Source organism: Sabethes cyaneus, chromosome 3 (genome assembly GCF_943734655.1).
Source record: "Sabethes cyaneus chromosome 3, idSabCyanKW18_F2, whole genome shotgun sequence".
Lineage (NCBI taxonomy): Eukaryota > Metazoa > Arthropoda > Insecta > Diptera > Culicidae > Sabethes > Sabethes cyaneus.
In genome coordinates this window covers 90,062,972-90,087,058 of record NC_071355.1, presented here as the reverse complement: position 1 = coordinate 90,087,058, position 24,087 = coordinate 90,062,972, and positions in this window count along the sequence as shown.

Here is a 24,087-nt window from a genome sequence, read left to right as displayed (position 1 = left end):
ATGCTAACTGGGTATTGTGTAATGCAGATTTCATCTACCCAAACGAAGCATTATAGTTTAAAGTTTATTCGGTAAAAACAGAAGAAAGTTATTAATTTGGGAAACATCTGAATTTTTGGTTTAGTTTTCATTTTTTCTCGCGGTTTAGTAAGACGTAGATTTCTTAATTTATACCAAAGTGAAAGCTCGGACGAGCAATTCTGCAATAAATAAATTCACTTTGATCACGGTGTCGGGCGATCGTCTCAAATGGTCGTTTACCTTGGAGCAGAATGTTTGATGTGACGAGCCTCGGCAGATTTCCGAAGCAGCATGTAGGGTAACCAACGTATTTTGGACTCCATCCGCAGCTGTACATAATTTGGGCACTTCCATTTGATTTTGGTGTAAGTGTCCAAATTATGTGCAGCTGCTGATGGTGTCCAAAATATGTTAGTAACCCTATGCATTTTTCGGAGTCCATCAGACGGAAATAACATAGGCGCATGTTAGCAGTGGTCAAAATTGCCATGCCGGAAAGACGTGAGCGTAAATATATTTGTACCCATAGAGCACTTTGGCATGCATTCTCGCTGGTTGGTCATCAACGACAGCCATAGAACGAATATATGGGTCCCAACGGGGCAATCTCGAAGAGATTCAATGTTTCACATTAAACGGTGATTTCTCCGCCTCTTTTCTACCTGTCTTTTCTTTCTTACTGAAGTAAACGGGAAAAATCTGCCGTTTTCTATGCCAAAAAATAATTTAATTTGGTGCTGTATGGTACCAATCTGACACACTATTTATCGTTCTTTAGCATCGCATTTTAAAGGTACTATTTTAAAGTAGGTAGACCTAATCATATAAACTTAGTCATGGTTTTCATAAGAATTTGCATATAGAGTTCGATTTTTCTTTCTAAATAGAGAAATCTTCTTGAAAACTTCACAAGGTCGTAGAGCATGCGACGTAATTAACGTCATGTATGGTTCATAACAACATCAAAACATGGAATTCTTTTGTGATAAAAATAGGTCTCGATAACGATGCATATATCTAGTTCAGGAATGTATCGATAGTACACATTTACTGTTGATATATACTTACTAGCCGTTATTTTCGTTCCGCTAATTAATGGTACACTTTTTGGCTTGCCTGTCAATCTGATCAACAGACTGAAAGAAACAAAAGGAAATGTTTTTGCGCGGTATATTTTGTCGGCAGCCAACCTGTCAATACACGGCTCGTTGGCCATTCCGATTGTTTGCCAAATATCTCTAATACGCAACGTTGTGTTTTCGCCCAAGTCCTACAGTCAGCAGCCGTCCGGACGAGCAGAAATGGCTTTGTGACCCAGTCTTTCATGTAGGGTGAGTTAATTTCGTATGTAGCGCTTCAGGCTTTAGGATAGCCCATTCCTTTGCAGCGGAGCTTATTTTCCCGTTTCTGGCCTTCCGACAGATATTATCTTAGTTTCATTCTTTTTTTCTCTAACACTATTTACACTGTCACTGGTGTCGGTGTTGTTGTTGTTGAAGCTTGCCACGATGCAAATTATAGAAGGCTGCCACTGTCTTATCAGATTATTCGAGTTATGTATATGTGAAATTGGGACAAGGTTTTCCCTTGCCACCGAGCAACGTTCTGAGACAGTATTAGAATATTTATGAGTCATTCCACTCTCTACAAGCTTTGAAAGATGCAAAGAATGCAAATTTCGATTTACCGTCTTGATTTACGTTTAAAATAAAATCCTCGAAATGAAACATAACAAGATTAAAATTCAAAAGAAGAACTAACCAAGATGAACCAGAGAAATTAAACGATCTATTCAAATGATCCTTAAAAATATAGTTCCTGCCTTGGGATACCATTACCGCACTCTAATCTGTTTGTTAATCTGCCTAGAATCTTATATGAGCATAACATAGACCCCATATGGTGAAAGCTTAGCAAAGTGTATAGGACAATTCAATCTTGACGAGGGTAACCGGGGCCAGGAAAATGCAAACTTCATACGATTAAATAGCTGCCTGCTCGGGCCGTGCTCTCATTGTTGCTACTCCGTCGAGAGCAAGCCAGCCTGATTGAGCAGCTGGTTTTATTTTTCGGAAAAATGGAATTTAATAATGTGCATAACTTTTTATGTTTATACTAGAGCATAAATTTTGCATATAATTTTGCATTCATGACCTCATTTTACAGTTCTCTCTTCCACTCGTTGGTCTTGAAGTACTCAATGCCGCGATCGTTGGAATGAAATTTGCCGCCGAATGGTCGCATCACGAGTCCTGGTAGGTCACGTTGGATCCGCTACATGCTGTCATTTTTGGCGTGGTTCACACGGAGAGAGAGCGAGAAAGGAAGGAGCATTATCCGGTTTGTTGTCTTTTGTTGATTCTGTTGAAACTCCTCGCCAAACCCGAACGATATGAACACTTTTCGCCCGGCCACCCTAGAGCCATCATCCGTCGACGTCGTCGTCGTCAATACTTCGCGTCATCCGTAGCGAGAATGAAAGTAAATCGTAAATTCAAACTGCAGTACGCTCAATTTAACTCAGAATTAAATCAGCACTGGAGGAGCGAAGAATTCCAATTCCGAGGATTATTAGGGTCGTCGTAAACGGTCTGTTCAATTCGCAGCAGGAGATTTATGAGAATCGATACTACTGTGATACTACTGGCACATTCAAAAACAAATGCCTTCCGATTGGAGTCCGAAGCCGTTGGTAAACGTTGTGTTATTTATGTTCGTTTTTTTTCTCTAGACATACATCGATGGGAGTGAGTGCGGCAGTAAACGGCCGAAGCAGTGTTTGCGATATTGGCAACTATTCGAAATCATAGGCGACAGCCAGTGCGGATGTTGTATACAATAGATATATTTGAATCATAGCTGACCCAGTTGTTTGGGGAAGTAAACAACAAAACATGTATCATATCTAAATGCAAAATCATAATTAATATGCGTGTGTCTTTGCCATGATTTAATCAAGGCCGTGAAGCATTCAGTAGGTTTTATAAGTATTTACTAAGCGTAAACAAAATGCAAGCCGAACGGAGATTGGAGATATCCCTCAAATTAAACCTAGTGCAACTTTACTTATACTTAAGATACAGACAAACAGACAAAACTCTTCGGGCATAGTTTACAAGTGCGCTCATTTGCACCATCTATTTATAATCGATGAGCCGACATATTAACTTACAACAGGAGCATTCCTCGGCCACACAAGTATTTGGCAAACTGCTTTTCCCCCAGTTTATTGAAAACGCCAACATGGCAAGTACGGAGGCTTTTCAAATCAAAACAAAATTTTTAATATTCATCAAGGTGTGACAATGCTTGGAAAACATTTAATTATGAGTGATTTAGTTTAAAAAGGAACTACCCTAAGCTGCAGAAATAAACAGTAGCACGCTACAACGCGCTACTTTTCTCAACCAGTTGAAATTAACTCTATCGGTTACAATTCAATTCATAAACAGCTAATTACAGAACCTTCCCGAGGGTAAACAGAAACCATCCCACTATAATTGGAATCAAAAACTTGCCAGGAAGCTATCCTAGAAAGGTGGTTCAGGGTATCCTATTATTCTTCCCACTATTGCATATTCCTTAGAAATTTAATGAAGCGAAGTAAATGAAACAATATAATCCTCCTCGAAATTATAATGTTCTTGACAGGCGAGGGAGGTTGATGCTTTGCTCCAGAAATGCTGCTGATGTTTGATATTAACTTCCTTGTTTCTCGATGCTACATGTAAACATATCTGCCCCTTCTTCCTGATTCGTTTATGGACGGGAAGAATATATACGATATCAAAAATAAGTAAAATCTACAGGGAAGGGATATACAGGGATGAACATTCGTGTGTATATCTTAGAGAAAAGTAAAAGATTGTATTCACAAGACTAACAATGTTTATTTGGAGAACAAATAAAGCAAAACGGAATTTAAATCTTATTTGATTCTAAGGATTCACTGTCAAGTAACTAAAGGTTTATTTCTAAGGCCTTCCATGTTCTTTATTATATGCACATATATACACTACTCCGATAAAGCCTCTTGACGAAACCAATTACGGTGAAATTAGTCGTCATTGATTCTGCCAATTTTAAATTTTTGTTTTTTTTTGTTTGAAACAAAAATTCTGTTCATGAAAATATATTCACTGTGTTCAGATTGGCAAGAAGAATGCAGTATTTACATTTTTATAAACAGAACCCCGCTTTTGGGCCCCAAAACTGCTTCCGAAATTGGGTTCTCCGACGAAAAGTTAATGACTGCTAGTTTCCCATTAACGGTTGTAATTATGTATTATGTTGGTCAGAAGAAAGTAGTTGTTAGGCTACTTTAAAACACGCGATAGAGGGAGAGGGACGGTAGAGTTAGATTGGTAAAAGGTAAAACCACAGGCAAACAGACGAGACACTCGCGATAATTCCATCGTCCAATCAAAAACCACTCATTTTTTAAAAAACCATGTTTCGCAACATGGCCACACCGCGGCGTGCAAGTGTTGCTTTGAGTTTTCAGTATAAAACCATTCAAATGTACAAAACCCTACAGCATAAAACCCTGCAAATGCAAGCTACTCCCCAACATGCATAACAGAGGGTGCTAGTGTGCAAGTAAAATGTGCAGGACGATGGTTTTTAAAGGATTTTCTTCTAAGTGTCATGGCAGTTTGTCAGTGGTAAAACTATACGCACAATTTATGATGAAAGACATGAGTTACAAAGCACTAGTTGTTGTCACGCGTCCAACTACTAGCAAGTAAAGTACCCTCTACAGTAGATACATGTGGAAGTCGATTTCATTCAAGTACTTTACTGAACATTCTACACAATACTGAGTTGCACCTGACGGCGAATTGCTGAAACTATAATCCATTTGTTGGGGGCCCTGTAACCGCAAGGTTACCGAGTCTGCCTTGACAAGCGAGAGGTCGTGGGTTCGAATCTTAGTAGAATCAGGCCATTCGATGTTAAAAGACTTTAGCATGGGTTTATTCTCAGGTCCCTTCACATCCTTCCTACTGCATTTTGTATTTTACTAACAATGAAGCCTCTAGCCAGGGCAAGTTAAAAGAGTGGTACTTGCTTGAAATGCGAATGAAGCCTCTCGTTCAAGGGCAAATTATAACTTGTTCCGCTACCTGGTTCTAGGAACGAGATTGGTAATGCATAAGTAGTTAGGAACACACCCATACACACATACACACCCTCTCTCTCTGTGCTGAACTCTACTTTACCGACCATGAAGCCTAGCCTGGGCTGGTTATAAGAATGATACTTGCTCGAGATGCGAATGAAGCCTCTTGTCCAGGGACAAATTATAACCAGTCTCCGCACTTCCTGGCTCTAGAGCTAGATTGGTTGAAAAGTAGTAAGAAGCGTAGAGGAAAAAAGGGGTGAAAACACACCGACACTTTAAGCACGAATAATAAACAGTTCGCTCACTCTGTAGCGATACTGCAATAACAACGAAGTGCGGAACAACACCTGGATAATATCACAATAGATCAATATGCTGGTCGTACTGAAAAAAAATCCATCTGCTAGTTGCAACTGTTGTGCTGGGGTCTTTGCCATAGACCAAATTAAGCTCTTGCACTGACGAACTGACATGAAACATAGAAGAAAATCCTTCAAAAACCGTCGTCCTACACATTTTGCTTGCACACTACTGTTTTACCTGACTCACTGCGAATATGCGTGTTATTGAAATAAAACGTCACCATGCGTTTTATTCGTTTACAACGCATATGCAGCTAATATCGATAACAACCGATTTTTAATAAGTTGTGCTTTTGTTATTGCATTTAGCTTGTAAAAAGTTGCATAAATAACAATTCAGTTTCACAATACAACTATTGCGTACTACTAGTACTTGCAATATAACGTTTAAGTACGTTACTTTTAGTGATCAAAATCAACGATATTTTCGAAACAAGGGCGATATTTTTCGAAACCTTTCGAACCAACACGATACCGCGAATACAACGCTATGCGCAGTGAGTCAGGTAACACAGTAGCACCCTCTGTTATGCATGTTGCGGAGTAGCTTGGATTTGCAGGGTTTTATACTGTAGGTTTTTTACATTTGCAGGGTTTTATACTGTAGGGTTTTCACATTTGAATGGTTTTATACTGAAAACTCGAAGCAACACTCGAGCGCCGCGGTGTGGCCATGTTGCGAAACATGGTTTTTTGAAAAATAAGTGGTTTTTGAATGGACAATGGAATTAACGCGAGTGTCTCGTCTGTTTGTCTGTGGCTCTTGTATTAGTAGATGCTAATTCAACTGCAAACAAGTAAGTAAGTTCATTTCGACCACTTGGCATTTCTTCACCTAGTACCGCTGTTGCAACCTAATTGGGTATTAAATGGGAAAGGCAACTAAGAAAAAGGGGCCAACATAGCTGGAGCCATCCCACGCCCCTACATAGCGCCTCCTCGTGACCATACCTGGAACTACTTCAATTTGTATAATTGAATAGCCAATCTAGGAGGTGCGGGGTCGTCTGATTTTCAGTTCCAAACCTTACAATTGTAGTTTTAGGCAACCATTGAACCACATGACTTTATTTTCAAGTGTTATATGTATTATTTAAACTAATATTTTTGGTAGTTAGAGAGCGAAATAAGGCGTTATACCTTAATCAATTGCAGCCTAGCTTCTGGTTTAAATGCCATTAGTTCATCCCCGAGGGTCTGGAGTATCACTTCACCTTTATTAGCAAAGATACTCCCAACGGCTGTAAATAAATCATTATCTATATGGAAAGCGTCCACTACTCCATTTAACTCGTAGTGAACTACGCACGATCACGGGGCTCTTAACAGGATACAGCCCCGCTCCTTATCATTTAAAGAATATCGGCTGCCGATATGGTTTTTTAAGCAACATATGCCCATTGGTGACCATTTTAGGAGTTTTACGCTGTATTACGACTAACCAGAAATGTTCGGGAATAAGTTTTCGCTGTGGGAAATGGCTGGTATCGAACATGAACAAAAACTTATCAAGCGACACCTCAAATTACGCCAGAAATTAAAAACTAGATCAATCGAAGTCAGATCAACTATCTAGCACCACGTTGATTACATCGGGACAAGTTTCGAGGACTTCTGGGAATACCCAGACAAGTGGCTACTTTCGTCCATGAACAGAAACTTATCGTGCGACACCTTAAATCACACTGGAATTCAATAATTAGATCAATGGAAGCCAAATCTACTATCTAGGGAGAGGTTTGGTCATATCTGGACATATTTGGGGAACTCCGAGAACTCCTAGGAAAGTTAATAACACTATGTGGCATATCTTTGATGATAAAACCCTGTTCGGAATTGGCCATTGTAGTTTTAGGCACTTAATTTGGCTTACATGGATCTATTTTAAAAGTTTTAGTGTGATTTAAGGTGTCGATGATGAGTTTTTGTTCATTTTCGAAATTGATCATTTCCTAGGGGTTCCCGGAGTTCCCTAAATATGTCCAGATATGACCAAACCTGACCCTAGATAGCAGATTTGACTTCCATTGATCTAGTTATTAAATTCTAGTGTGATTTAAGATGTCGCACGATAAAGTTTTGTTCATGGACGAAACTGGTCACTTGTCTGGGTGTTCCCGGAAGTTCCTTAAACTTGTCCAGATGTAACCAACGTGGACTAGGTACTTGATCTGACTTCGATTGATCTAGTTTTAAAATTCTGGCGTAATTTGAGGTGTCGCATGATAAGTTTTTGTTCATATTCGATACTGACAATTTTCCACAGCTACAACTTAATCCGGAACATTTCTGGTTAGTCTCAATACAGCGTAAAACTCCTAAAATGGTCGCCAATGGGTTTTTGTTGCATAAAAAAATAATACCAGCTATGATTAACGTTCATTTTTCAAGTGTCATTGAAGATTTTTATTTACTTTATATGAGCAATCTGCCCTTTAAATTTTCAAAAGGGCGTAACTCGAAAATTTGTCGATCGATTTTTTTTTTAAATTCGCTCAGAGATGTAGGATAGCAATACAAACCAACTGGCATTTGCCATTTGAATGGCCTATTTTATTTTTTAATAACGGTATTTTGAACACCGTGAATATGTTCTTCTTCTGTATCTAGCAGCTTGAGTGGCTTTGCCGTATCAAGAACTCCTCTCTGCTGTAGTTGATCCTGAGCTATTCGTCACTAATTCGTTGAGCGTCTCGACACACTCAAATCGGTATCTAACTACCTGAGCCATCCATCACGCTTTTAACTATATTATACTATATAACAAAGGTTTAAAAATTGGTCGGAAAACACAAAATTGATCCGAGGCCTTTGAACACGAAGCTAGATCCGGCCAGAAAATCGTTGGGCCATCATGTTGCTTCAATAGAGAAAGCAGACACTTCTGTAGACACTCCTTGAAGTAGATCTACCCGTTTACAGTCCCGGTAGTCACGAACGGTGCACTCTGTTTGCCACATGAGCAAATCGCTTGCCAGATCATGTATTCCTTGGCAAACATTGAAAGTTCCTGCATCCTTACTTCATCCAGAACATCAAGCTTGTGCTGGGCAGTGAAGTACAGTAGCCCCGGAAGCTGCCAGAAGTCCGCCTTGACGTAAGTCTCATCATTAATGATGAGAGAATTGAGAATTTTCCAGGAGCTTGCGCAAAATAAATTCGCGACTTTGTTTTTGGGGTGACGCCATTTTTCCAATTTGCGAAAAACTGACCGCCATAAAAATATAGACTCCAGGAACAGATGTTCCTCCCCTATGGTCCTATTCTCCGCTCCATCTCATTCGTTTCTTAACGGCAAAGGGGGCATGCACGGTAAGAAATCATCCACTGCATCAGTGACCGGCTTGATGCAGCAAGGGCAGATTACTATGGAGGGCGCCCTGGTACTCCACAGGCTCCGTTGCGGCTAGAGAATTTATAGAACCCCCTCCATCATTCATCCCTCGGCACGGGTCGCATCACACCTTGGATTAGGGGTTTATCCATGCAAGTTTTTACATAATAGCCATGGATAACAGCTATTAAAACCATCTCCCCTAGGGACTTTGCACCCTCTGCTTTGGTTCCTAGTAGTTATACCTTGTACAAGAACCGTCGTGCAGGTGGAGAGTTTACACTCCGCCCTCGCATGAGTGCCCCCTTCTCTGTCCGCGTACGACCCTAGTTTCCACCGGTTGTCCGATTTCCACCAAGAGTATCCCGGATGGTACCACGAGGAGGTAGAGATAGGAGTTGCTGAATAAGAGGCTGTGGAACTTCGTGGTGGTTCTGGCCTCCCAAGTTAACGCGATTAATTCGATGAACTGTCGTCTGCTCGTTATACGCTGCTGGTTTTGCTGGTCTCTGACATTTGAAACTCGGAAGAGTTGTTCAAAATGTGTCCATCGCTTAAACTGTTCTACACGGTCAGTCGGCAGCTGACTAGCTCTGTCTTTTGGCGATATCTTTGTACTGATCCTGGCACCACTAAAGCAGCGAAAAATATCGTACTACAAACGGATATCACCATTGACGGTGGCGGTTTCTCCATGTTCGGCTAGGGAATTATTCCAGGCTCTTGTGTCTCACCTACATGCTCGTTCAATAGCCCTCTCCACTTCGGCGTATCGTTGACGGGCTGATTTGGTTCGCACTCGCTTAATGTCGGCTTTCGCCTCTCTCCGCTCGTCGATCTTCCTCCAAGTTTCATTCGAGATTCACTCCCTCCGCTTGCCGCACGCTTTGCCGAGGGCTTCGTCACTGGCCGTGATGAAGGCGTTCTTGATGCCGCCCCATTGCCTTTCGACGATACCACCAGGTGGCAACTCCGAGGCTCGGGATTCACGTTGTTCGACAAAGGTCCTTTTCACCTCAAGATTCTCCAATCGGCGGACGTCGTACCGACACCCAACTTTCTCCTTCCGTCGTTAGGTACGTGCGACGTGCAAGCGTATATCGGCGATAACATGGTGATTAGTGTTCGAAATCGGAACGAAAATTGGATTTCGGGTTCCGGAATCGCAACAGAGCCAAATCGGACCGGAATAAAGTCGGAATAAAAAAAGTTCGTTCCGATTTTTAAACGGACCGATGTCGAACACTAAAGATGATGTCGGATCTGATATCTACGCATCATCTGGATATGATATCCATCTGATATCTGCGCGGCATTTGTTGCGTACATTAAGAAGCGCCTTCGCCATTATCGGCTGATGCAGATATGGTCAATTTAGTTTTCTGCTCGGCCGTCACGGAAAACCTACGTGTCTTTATGCGCTGGTCTATGGGGAAAGAGCGATCCACTAATGATCATGTTGTTATTACCACAGAATTCTGTAAACAGCTCCCCGTTTTGGCTCATCTCTCTTAGGCCAGGCCAGCCAGCTAGCACCAAATAGTACATCAATTTACGAAAATTATCGTAAATAACTCGTAACAAATTCAGAATCGCAATTAAACTAAATAAAGTGCGCTATCTCCGCTGATAATAGCTGACATATATACGATATTCAGTCCAGAATTGTATAGCAGTACAGAGTGAGTCGGGCTTAATCGGATACTATCGTATATAAATCTATACCTATAAAGAAGGATTTCTGTCTGTCTGTCTGTCTGTCTGTCTGTCTGTCCGTATGTTCCTTATAGAATCGAAAACTACTGAACCAATCGGCATGAAAATATGCATGTAGAGGTTTTTTGGGGCCAGGAAAGGTTTTAGTGATGGTTAGAAACCCCTCCCCCCACTAAGAGGGGGGGCTCCCATACAAATGAAATACAAATTTCTGCATAACTCGACAACTAATCAAGCAAATAGAACAAAATTTGGCACGTGGGTGTTTTCGGTGACAAGAATTTATTCTATGGTAAATTGAGACCCCTCCCCTCTTTATAAGGGGAATTATAACTCCTCTCCTCTTTAAAAGGGGGGGCTTCCATACAAATTTCCTCATAACTCGAGAAATAATCAAGCAAATGGAACCAAATTTGGCATGTGAAGGTTTTCGAGGGCAAGAATATTTTCTATAGTAAATTAGGACCTCTCCCCATTTTAAGAGGGGGGGCTCCTGTACCAAAAAAACACAATTTTCCTCATAACTCGAGAAGTAATTAAGCAAATGGAACCAAATTTGGCATGTGGGTGTTTTTGGAGACAAAAATTTTTTCTATGATGAATTGGGACCCCTCCCCGTTTTAGGAGGGGGGATCCTATACACATGAAATACAAATTTCCTCATAACTGAAGAACTAATCAAGCAAATGGAACATAATTTGGCATGTGAAAGTTTTCGAGGGCAAGAATATTTTCTATGGTAAATAAGGACCCCTCCCCACTTTAAGAGGGGGGGTTCCTATACAAACTAAATATAAATTTCCTCATAACTCGAGAACTAATCAAGCAAATGGAACAAAATTTGGCACGTGGGAGTTTTTGGAGACAAATTTTTTTTCTATGATGAATTGGGACCCCTCCCCACTTTAGGAAGGGGGGTCCTATACAAATGAACTGCAAATTTCCTCATAACTCGAGAATTAATCAAGCAAATGGAACCAAATTTGGCATGTGAAAGTTTTCTATAGCATGAATATTTTCTATGGTGAATTAGAACCCTTCCCCACTTTAAGAGGGGGGGGGCTCCTATACAAACGAAATACAAATTTCCTCATAACTCGAGAACTAATCAAGCAAATGGAACCAAATTTGACACGTGGGTGTTTTTGGAGACAAAATTTTTTTCTATGATGAACTGGGACCTCTCCTCACTTTAGGAGGGGGGGCTCCTATACAAATGAAATACAAATTTCCTCATAACTCGAGAGCTAATCAAGCAAATGAAACCAAATTTGGCATGTGAAAGTTTTCGAGGGCAAGAATATTTTCTATGGTGAATTAGAACCCCTCCCAACTTTAAGAGGGGGGGCTCCTATACAAACGAAATACAATTTTCCTCATAACTCAAGAACTAATCAAGCAAATAGAACCAAATTTGGCATGTGGAGGTTTCTGGAGGCAAAAATATTTTCTATGGTGAATTGGGACCCCTCCCAACTTTAAGAGGGGGTGCTTCTACACAAATGAAATACAAATTTCCTCATAATTCGAGAACTAATCAAGCAAATGGAACCAAATTTATCATGTGGGTGTTTTTGTAGGCAAGAATATTTTCTGTGGTATATTTTCTATTGATTTCCCCACTTTAAGAGGGTGGGGGCTCCTATACAAATGAAAAACAAATTTCCTCATAACTCGAGAACTAATCAAGCAAATGGAACCAAATTTGGCATGTGGGAGATTTTGGAGTCTTGAATTTATTTTATGATAGTTAGAGACCTCTCACCCCTGTGGTAGTGGGATATGGATTCTCATACAAATAAAACAGAAATTTTTGCGAAACTCAAAAGCTAATCGAACTCGAGAAATTCGAGACTCTTCCATAAAACATTAGTCAATACAAGACCACAAAAACTATCTATAGTAACACTAGATCATTCAGGACGAGACGGTCGCGAGTGTTGCCGGTGACCCGCCGTCGGAAGCGCCTTCCACTGGGGGGCTTGCAAAACTCGAGATTGTGACAAAGATCATCCGAGATTCATGATTTATGTACAACACAGGTTAATTTGTGGCAATACGAAGTTTGTCGGGTCAGCTAGTTATTTATATAGATGAAATGCGTATATTTATTCCTCATCAAGTATTCCAAAGCAAAGCCTAGGTGCTACATTCCGTTATCGAAACTTAACCTTCTGTTTTTTTATACGACAGACCTCGCAGACAGCTGTTAGAGTACAGGACAATTTCAGGGCCAGTTGCTACGATCCTATTGACTCTAACAGCCTCTCCCAGCCGAGATTCGAACATACGACGACTGGTTTATTAGGCCAGTGTCATACCTCGAAGCCAACTGGGAGGCTCATCATTTTATTTTTACGTACTGCGTTCTAAATTGACCCGTAGCTCAACACAAAAAACTTAGTTATGTTTTAAAACATCAAACTATCGTTAGTATGAGAGGTCACAACTGGTGATAACCAATAAATATGTACCTGAATTTTTAACTGAAGCAGGAAAGGTCATCCGGGATGAGTTTGTGAACTCGCGTGGTGATTTTTAATTACATTTTAATAACATCGGTCGTCAGGAAAATACGATTCCGTTTAGTATCCTGCCGAATACTTTTATTTGTGAACGTTAATTGGCACTACGCAGTCATTTTTTTGTGGTGAACAAAAACAGATTTTCCTCTTCTCTTCGACGACAAACGTTATTCCGGAGAGCATGAACTATTTCAATCGAAACTAATTCCGAAATTTATTTCTGTGCGGAAATGAAATGTTTTCCTCATTGGAATAAATATTTATGAATGATTTTTACGCCCGGCTGCTTTAATGGAATGCGAAATATGTAAATTGCGGTTTTACAGTTCATCCTGAACAGTTTTGCTTCATCCATATTGCACCGGTCTCGGGGCGAGCATTGGTAGCACAGTAGCATAGAAGCACAAACAAGACCCCAAGTCAAAGACAGCATCTACCGGATGCTAGGCAGGAACCAGCCCAGAAGGCTACCTGGAGGAGACTCATCAGGGCCGTTTACGTTTACCTGACTAACGCTGCCTCCACCACCGCAGGTGGTTTTATTGGTGAGATTACTTCTTAGGACACGAAAAGAACCGTACACCGTATAAAAACGAGTGTACTATGTTATTGAACTGCACATGGTACAGCGCAGCACCGGGTCGACCCTGCATTATAAACGTTGGCCTCGACTACAGGAAGTGCTATTCCAAGCGGTATGGAAAAAGAATCCAACGAAGGTCGATTTGATCGCGGATAAAGCTCGCTGATTTCCGGACGACGGCGGCGCTGGCTGCTGTTTGGTCGGCGAAAAATGCTAAAAGCCGAGAACGTAATTAACGATTATTGCCTTCGGTGCATCTTCCCGAACAGTTTTATTGCTCCTTACCCACCCGTTTCTCTCCTGAATGCCACGCGGGTGCTATTTTAACGTGGAAATAGTTACGTTAACTACTTTAAAGCTCGAGGAAATATGTTTGCCGGTAAATGGAGTGGGAAAATGTACTTTTGTTTTAGGTGCTCAGATAAAGTTTCATTTTGCGGTATTGGATTGCTCACGCTTCATGCTTAATTATTCGACTGCAGTAAAAAGTAGCATTTTAAATACTGGTAATGATATTGTTTTGTGAATTAAATATTGTTTGATTTTCCCATATCTAATTTTTGTTTAACGTAGGATGCTTTTCGGAATGGCTTATTTTACTGGAAAACTGTCTAATCAATAATGTGTATTCACAGTGTTTGCAGTACATAATCTATGATTACAATTGGTCTGCAGCGATGGTCCACAGTCAGTGTATGGGCACTAAATCAATACGATTAGCACGTATGTATGCATGTGTCCGTGTGGAAACAGTTCAAAGAAACGGAACACAATTAGATCGGAACGCAGGCTCACAAATAGCGCCCAGGAGAAAAGATAAATTGCTGAGCGATTCCATATATCTATCACCAGGCGTGCACAATGGATACCATTCCACTGTGCACGCCAATCGAATGCCGTCGATGGATAACATCTGATAGGAATCCAAGCTCCATTTGCAGCCCCACCCCGTTTCCGTTTCCGCTCGGTTCGGAAAACCCTTTCATCGCCGCCGCCGCCGCCGCCGCCCGCATGCGTGAAGGTCTTAGATTTTTCAATCCCCTTGATGCGGCTGATTGATTGTTTCTTTATACGGTAACATTCGCATTTCACCGTTTAAGGGAGGGTCGGGAAAAAGCAGATAAACGCAAGGCCACGTGCTCTTCCAGTCTGCATACGATGTGCGTGTGTGTCCATTAAAATGGTTCATTCATTTTTATCTTGAAAATCGGTAGATATCAGCCATTCGGGCGGAACGAAAAGGAAAATTCATGGTATAATATTTCAATCGATTATAATAGTTAAACTCGTTTCAAAGCACTCTCGGAGGTACCGTAGCTCAGAACAAATTGTTGGCATGGAATCGCCCTAATGTTTAGCGAGATAGTAGAATCCGACCGCACTTAGTTTCACTTTGTATCGACAAGGGATGTTCGCAGTGATTTATGTATGTGAGGAACTTTGTGCTAAACGTTTCGATCGACGATAGTTCAATGCAATGATGTCGATTCGGTTTGAAGTGCACTGTAAATTGTCGATTGCAGCATGCAGCGAGCTTTTTATTTTTTCTTGTTATTCCGGATTGCTTCTAGTTTTATGGAAGGACGTAGACGATAGGTGCATTCTTGAGAAAGTATTTCGTTGGCCACACAACTGATATGTAAGTGAATATGGCGATCACTTATATTATTTGTAAGTTTTTTCAGCAAACTAGCCGGAATATGTAACTAAAATACATAGACTTTTTTTTAATTTTTGTTAAACAGCCAAAAACATGTTATGATGTTGATTCACAAAAATATGTAACAGGAATTGAACTTATATCTACCAACGATTTCTAGAATTAAAGTTTACCGAATTGGATATTCAAAAAATGACTATCAATAGACAGATATTCAATTCAACAATTTTCTAGAACAATTTTCTCGTTACATTGTATTTGGGGCTGTCCTGTTTCGCAGGTATCAACGACAACTACTTACATTATTATTATTATTAGAACTTGTTGATTCTACTACTTACTTTTGCTTGTAGAAAAGTCTCGAGCTTTATTTTTGAATACGACAATTTTGGTTCCTACTTTGATGGTTAATATGAGCGGCCATTTTGTTTCACCATTCCTTCATCTCTGTCGTATTCCCAGTCACCTTTCCACTCTTCTTCAACTACTGGCGACCTGCAAATACCGTGCCAGATCATAACCTTCTTGCTTATTTATCAGCAAAAATGAATTTGTACTTGCTAGAAGCATCACCTCAACTAGTGACTGTATAGCACTTTTATCCTGGAAGCTGCCCGTAGTTCATAGTTCATATTCAGGTACGTTTCGTCGTCCATGAGGATGCATCCTGCGTACTCATTGTACAACTTCCGGGTACGTCTTTTGGCCACTAGATTATGTTTCAATTTGTTCTGTTGGTTTGCTTACTGATCCGAAAATATCAAAATCGTTCTCGAAAGTGTAAAACCTAATAAGGCGACAGCTGCCAGGATACGGAGCCAAGTTTACAGGATTTCGCTAGTAAAAATCATGTAACGCGAAATACGAATGAACTTCTTCTGCACTCGTTCAATTCCTAAATTCCAGGCTATATGCTGGAGAGTCCAGATCGGACATATGCGTTTTCTAACAGTGGTCTCACCAGGGAACAGTCAAAGCCTTCAAGCAGTATGGTTCCTTCAAATCTCACCCGATTTTCGAAATAAAACCGAGCCAGGTAACATTTTTGCGGTATAATAGCTTATTAAACTTTTGTACAGCTAATACCCGTGGAGCAAGTGCTTGATAAGCTATTATACAACAAAAATGTTACTTAGGGAGCTGCCGTGTTGCTTTAGACATAATAGCCGAGCGATTTGGATTTAAGCTAAGCTTAGCATCGAGAAAAACGCCAAGATCGTTGACTTGTTCAACCCTTGACCATCAACCCTTGACCTTGATTACGACAATCGTTAATTGACCATTCAACAAGATATAGTTTTAGATCGTCTGCGTATACGTTGCACTAACGTGCAACCATCACCCAGAAGCAAAGCTATGTCACTAAAGTACAGCGAGAAAAGCAGTGGGCCCATATTGCTGCCTTCTGGTACACTCGGCTCCGTAGCCGCAAGGTTACCGAGTCTGCTTTAATAAACGAGTGGTCGTGGGTTAGAATCTTAGTAGAATCAAGTCATTCGATGTCAAGGGACTTTAACGTGGCTTTATTCTCAGGCCCCTCATTTACCCTTCCTTCATGCTGAATGCTATATTTACCCACTGCAATGCCGTGTCCCTCCTATAGGTGAATGTACTGGTCAGAGGTACGAATGAGTCCTCCCCAGGGACGGCTATAACATGGGATAGTACTGGCAGCGAGAAATAAGTGGGTAAAGTAGATCGTTTTTGTACCTTCCCTTTGTTAATGGCCACCCTATCCCCCCTTTCAGTACAACTGCTATCATTCCATTCCGCGCCACTTCATCCATTTGAACCTTTCTTCCCCTTGTAAGAGACCATCTCCCTCCTTTGTCAACCCTCCTGTGCTGATTCTTTTATGCCAAAATACACGTGTTTGACAAACGACGTTTAATGAAGAACAGTCCAGAAGTTCCGGAGCTATGGCGAAACATACATTCATACTCTCGTTCTTCGTCCCCCTACTTGTCGATTCTTTCACAGTCAGCTCCCTCATGTCACGTAGCTAATTATGCATTGGTTTGCTCTATGAAAATCACTATAATGGAAACTAAACACAGGTCTTTTTAACCATATTATCCTCTTCGGTGGAACCCCCTATGTTCTAGTTATTTGCACAACTGCAATCGGTTTAAATGTAAGAGAAACGCATCCCCTTTTACTTAGCCCCTTTTGGCAACCTCCCAGTGCTGATTCCCTTATGTCAAGTGTGCCAAGTTTGTTGAAGAACTATCCAGGCATTTCGGAGTTACGAACATCCCGCCTCTTATCAACTCCTCAGTACTGAGTCGCTTATATCTTGGAATATGTGTGCCAAGTTTGGTTAAGAACCGTCTAGGCATTTCGGAGTTATGGGATGCCCAAATCACCCCCAAAAAAGCATGGCTAAAATATAAATCTACGATCAAGCGGAATGGCATCCGGTCCTACGATGAGGCGATGGGCTTACGTGAGGAACTCTTCGGTGAGTCCTCATCAGATGCGCGGCCAGCCAACAGCCAACGCAAGAAAAAGGTTAACCAGAATCCTGTGAGCTTTCAAAACATGCTGGTTCTGGATAGTGCAGGTCTGTCTCTACCTCCAGTAATTGCAAAGCTGGAACCATCAATTGCTCCACTACGACCAAGCGCCGCACCGTTGCAGCCACAACCCATACCAATGCAACCACCACTCACTTTACCGCAAGCATAGAACAAACCATTTCTTTTTATTATTTTAGAAAAATCCATTTTTTGTTTTAATACCAGAGTATAAATTTCACTATACAATCAAAACGCCGTTTCAGTGTATGCGTCGAAGTTTCGCTTCAATTTCAAACTTTCCAATAGCATGTTAAACTTTCAAGTCGCATATTGAACTTTCAAGTCGCATGTTGAACCTTCAAGTCGCATATTGAACTTTCAAGTCGCATGATGAACTGTCAAGTTGTTACAAATATTAACGGTACTTTATTAGGAATCAAGCTCGGTTTGGAAATGTAGTATCATGTTGTTCAGCAAGAAAGTCCTGCGGAACTAAATTTGAACCAAATATGAACCTCCGAGTTCGTTCCTTAAATGAAATCCGAACTTTTGGTTGCTTGGGATAGCAAAAAGATATGCAGTGCAGGTCATACAGCAAACCCCCGGGCGATATCACAATAGGCCGTATGAATAAAACAGTTTACTTTACTTTTCCCGTTTAAATCTTATGGGAGCATTTGCTCTAACTCTTTTATTCATACGGCCTAATAGATCAACTATCCTGGTCGCAGTGATGAGTCCACACAGGAAAAAAACCGTGGGTTAAGTGATCGACAAAAGGGAGCCTACCAATTGAAGTGTTTGAAACTTTAGCCATTTTTGATCGATTTGGATTTTTTAAGCATCCAACGATTCAGGAATTTGTTCACTGACACTAAAGTGATAATAGAGCTATTATCGGATCATCTGATTCCCATAAATCCGGGATTCTTTTGAGCCTCGTCGGTCCTCTACTAAAACTAACTAATAAGTAATGAACGGAGAAAAAACTTAAAAGCAATGAACGAAGAACAACGAACCTCGACTGGAATAATTGGAATAGACCCATGCGACGAAAAAGTACTATGCATTGGAAACATGGGACGTGGAACTGCCGATTTCTTAACTTCCAAGGGAGCGCTAGAGTGCTCCCCGACGTGTTGAAAAGCCACAATTTCAACGATTTTTTATATTTTTACGCAGGTAACTTGCCTAACATGCCAAGTAAGCAAATTGGCATGTACGACGAGGGATCACCTGGTGGTTTCCCTAGCTTTGATAGCAGTACCAATCTTTGGATTTTCCATTTGTCTGAAAATTTGCATACTTATAGGTAGTCCTGAAGCGTCTCTCTAAACATATCACAGTATGCTTCGATCACCGCTTTTAGTGCCTCGTTCGTAATTCCGTCAAGACCGCGCACTTTCTTCGTTCTTAGACCCCTGGTAACCGCAATGAGCTCTTCAGTCCCGTCATCTTTGGGTAAGCGCCACCCCCAGCGGTTTGAATCCGCATCACGGCATAGCTCCTGAGAGTAGAATTTCTTACTACGCCCAACCTCTTCGTTGAGCGCCAACTTAGCCGCTCTAAGCTCAACCTCAGGCGCTTCGACCACCTCATCGGTTCGGGCCTTCTGCATACCCCTTCTCGCTCTATGGCATCTGGAGCGCCACAGCCCCAGCGACAACCATTCGTTGTCTGTTCGGTCCTGGGCATGGTTGTGTCATATACACCTGTTAGGACGAGCGTCAGCTCATTGACACTCAGATTCGGACGAGTCACGGTACAATCTAGAATGACTGAAATTACCCGAGGTCGCTACTGAGTACCCACAGTGCCTTGAGGCTGCGCTGCCGAGTGAGGGAGTGCTAAAGGAAGCCTGTCTCGAGAACTGCTGGAATAGCGTTAAAGAAGCTATCAACTGCGCAGCGGGTTCGCTAAAAGGAATCGACGAAACGACTGGTTCGACGAGGAATGCCAGAGGATGTTAGACGAGAAGAATGCAGTGCGGGCGTTGATGCTGCAGCAGGGGATTCGTCAAAATGTTGAACGGTAAAGCAAAGCCTAGGTGCTACATTCCGTTATCGAAACTTGACCTTCTGTTTTTATACGACAGGCTTCGCAGCCAGCTGTTAGAGTACAGGACAATTGCAGGGCCAGTTTCTATGATCTTATTGACTCTAACAGCCTCTCCCTGTCGAAATTCGAACATGCGACGACTGGCTTATTAGGCCAGCGTCATACCTCGGAGCCAACTGGAAGGGGTTGAACGGTATATACATGTATATACACAGAAACCCCATTTTTTCGGAGATAAGAAGCGCCACTTGGAAGAAATGGAATGCGAGGACATGGAACAACTGTGTCGTTCTCAGGAAATGTGTAAGTTCTACGATCCGCAAGTGCTTTATGCCGCAGACCGAAAGCTGTCGGGATAAAGACGGAAGGATCTTGTCGGCTGAACGTGAGGTGATCGAAAAGTGGAAACAGCACTACAATGAGCACCTGAATGGCATGTAGTCGGAATATCAAGACTAGCGAGTAGAGGGGCAGTAATCAAGTTGGTTTTGTGGGCAGGTGACTGACAGCGGACCAAATCTTTGTGCTGTGACAATTCTCCAAAAGTGTCGCAAATATTCCCTACGCACGAAGTCCCTGCGTATCACCTATTCATAAATTTCAAGGCAGCTAACGATACTATCTTTACGGTCGATAGCTTTGAAAAATTATAGCAGAAAACAGATTTCCCGGGAATGGTGTAAGACGTTGGTATTTCCTGTCCCCTGTTCGAAAGCGCGCTAGAAGTTGCTATGAAACGTGCGGGTTTTAACATTGGGGGCACGGTCTTTAATAAATCTAGCCAATTTATCTATTTCGCTAACGATGTGGACATTGTCGGAAGGACATTCCAGGCGCAGTAAACAAAATTAAAACGTGATGGAGTGAAGTTTGGATTATTGATAAATACGTCTAAAACCATGTATCTGTTAGCAGGAGGAACCGAGCACGATCGAGCTAGCATAGGCAACAGTCGACTACTATCGACGGGGACGATCTCGAAATGGTGGACGAATACCTCAGGTCGTTGATGACGCCCGATAACAACTGTAGCAGAGAAATATGCAGACGTATTTTTGCTAGAAGTCGTGCTTAGTATGGACTCCACAAGACCCTAAGGTCTGGTAAGCTTCACCTCCGTACCAATTGTACCATATCATGTAAATGTACGGTAATAAGATCGGTAGTACTCTACGGGCACGAAACGTGGACAATGCTAGTCGGGGACTTGAAATCACTGGCTGTTTTTGAACATCGTATGCTTAGGACTACCTAAGGCGGGGTATGTGAGAACAGTGTATAAGGCGCACGCAGCTTTTCGGCCAACGGAAGATCCAGTTTCAAAATCAAATTTAATTCATTAATTGAGCAAATTATTCCGACAATTGAGAAATCGTGGTGGGCGTGCAGTGTCACCCTTACTTACATAATTGGCCTAATGTCTTACGACAAGACCTGCGCAGTTTAATTTGTCTATCTATTTCGGTCCATGGCAGCTGGTCTCCAGTTCCGCGGGCACCCAGTGCTCGCCAGATCTCGCTCCCACCTCGCTCGCTGTGCCTCTCTTCGTTTTGTTCCCACCGGATTCGATGCGAAAATCATTTTTGCAGGATAGTTGTCCGGTATTCTAGCAACATGTCCTGCCCAACGTATCCGTCCAGCTTTAACCACTTTCTGAATACTTGGTTCGCTGTAGAGACGCGCGTGCTCGTGGTTCATTCTTCGCCTTCATACACCGTTCTCTTGCACTCCGCCAAAGATGGTTCTTAGCACCCGCCGTTCGAAAACTCCGAGTGCTCGTAGGTCCTCTTCTAGCAGTGTCCACGTTTCGTGCCCGTAGAGAACAACCGGTCTAATTAGCGTTTTGTACAGTGTGCACTTTATATGGGGGCTTAAATTGTTCGACCGCAAGTGTTTGTGGAGTCCGTAGTAGGCCCGACTTCCGCTGATAATAGGTCTTTTAATCCCACGGCTGGTATTGTTGTCCTCTGTTGCCAGTGAGCCAAGGTATACGAACTCGTCGACTATCTCGAACTCATGCCCGTCGATTACCACGGTACTGCCCAAGCGAGCCCTGCCGCGCTCGGTCCCGCCCGCTAGCATATACTTGGTTTTAGACGTATTTATCTTCAATCCAATCTTCTCTGCTTCGCGTTTTAGTCTGGTGCACTGATCTTTCATCGCCTCAAATGTTCTGCCGACCGCATCCACGTCGTCAGCAAAGCAGATAAATTGACTGGATTTATTGAAAATCGTGCCTCGCATTTCGATCGCCGCTCGTCTTATAACACCTTCAAGCGCAATGTTGAATAGCAGGCAGGACAGACCATATCCTTGTTGAAGTTCCCTGCGAGATTCGAATGGGTCCGACTATCTACCCGAGATTCTCACACAGCACTGGATCCCATCTATCGTAGCCATGATGAGTCTAGTAAGTTTACCCGGAAAGTTGTTTTCGTCCAAAATTTTCCATAGCTCTTGTCGGTTTACCATATGCGGTTTTGAAATCGATGAACAGGTGGTGCGTGGGGACTCGGAATTCGCGGCACTTCTGGAGAATGAAAATTTGGTCCGTTGTAGCCCGACCCTCCATGAAACCGGCCTGGAAACTTCCCACAAATCTATTGGCTATTGGCGATAGTCGATGAAAGATGACTTGGGACAGCACTTTGTAGGCGGCATTCAGGATAGTGATGGCTCGGTAGTTCTCACAATCCAGTTTATCACCTTTATTGTAGATAGGGACCCCGTCTTTCCACTCCTCCGGTAGTCGTTCTGTATCCCAAATCTTGACAATCAGTTGATGCAGACTGTCGGCCAACTTGTTCGGGCCCATATTAATAAGTTCCGTTCCAATGCCGTCCTTTCCCGCTGCTTTGTTGTTCTTCAGCCGCTGGATGGCTTCTTTAGCTTCCCTTATGGGGTGGCACATCTTCGTTGCTTGCTACACCAATGTGGTCACTTCCTCCGCTATGATGGTCTTCCGCCTGCACGCCATTCAGGTACTCATCGTAGTGCTGCTTCCACCTTTCGATCACCGCACGGTCGTCAGTCAAGATACCTCCATCTTTATCTCTACACATTTCGGCCCGCGGCACAAAGATGCGAGATTCGTAGAGTCTCTGATAGAACTTCCGTTTGTCATGAAAGCGGTACAGCTGTTCGAGTTCTTCGCACTCCTTCTCCTCTTGGTGGCGCTTCTTCTCTTTGAAGAGTCGTGTTTGCTGCCTCCGCTTCTGTTTGTATCGCTCCACATTCTGATGGGTGGCTCTACACAGCATTTGTATCCGCGCTGCGTTCTTCTCAGCCAATATCTGCTGGCATTCCTCGTCAAACCATTCGTTACGTCGATTCGGTACCACACGGCCTAGGACGTTCTCCGCTACGCTGTTAATGGCTGTTTTCACGGCATTCAAACAGTCCTCAAGAAGAGCTTCATCCAGCTCACCCTCTTGCGGCAGCGCAGTTCGAGATATAACGCGTAGTTTTCGGCGACCTCCGGTTGCTTCAGTCGCGCCAGATTATACCGTGGCGGGCGGCGGTATCGTATGTTGTTCACAACAGATAGTTTTTGACGTAAATCGCGTTTTAGTCTTACCATCACTAGGTAGTGATCCGAATCGATGTTAGCGCCCGTATAGGTTCTAACGTCGATAATGTCTGAAAAGTGCCGACCATCTATCAGAACGTGGTCGATTTGTGATTCTGCCTGGTTGGGTGATCTCCAGGTGAAGAGGTTATGCTGGAAGAAGGTTCTACGTATGGCCATGCTCTTAGAGGCGGCGAAGTCGACAGATCTTAGGCCGTTTTCGTTCGTTTGCGGGTGAGCGCTGAACCGTCCAATCACCAGTTTGTATTCCTCCTCCTGATCAACCTGAGCATTACAGTCCCCGATGATAAGTTTGACATCATGTCTTGGGCAGCGGTCGTATTGACGCTCCAACTGCGCGTAGAATTTGTCTTTGTCATCATCGGTACTTCCGAGGTGAGGGCTGTGCACGTTAATTATGCTAATATTAAAGAATCGGCTCTTGATTCTTAATCTGCACATTCGGCCACCCGATCACCCGCTTCTGCATCTCGCCCATCACTATAAAAGCTGTGCCCAGCTCGTGTGTATTGCCGCAGCTCTGGTAGATGGTATGACCATCTCTATACGTACGTACCATCGTTCCTTTCCAGCATACCTCCTGCAGTGCTACGAT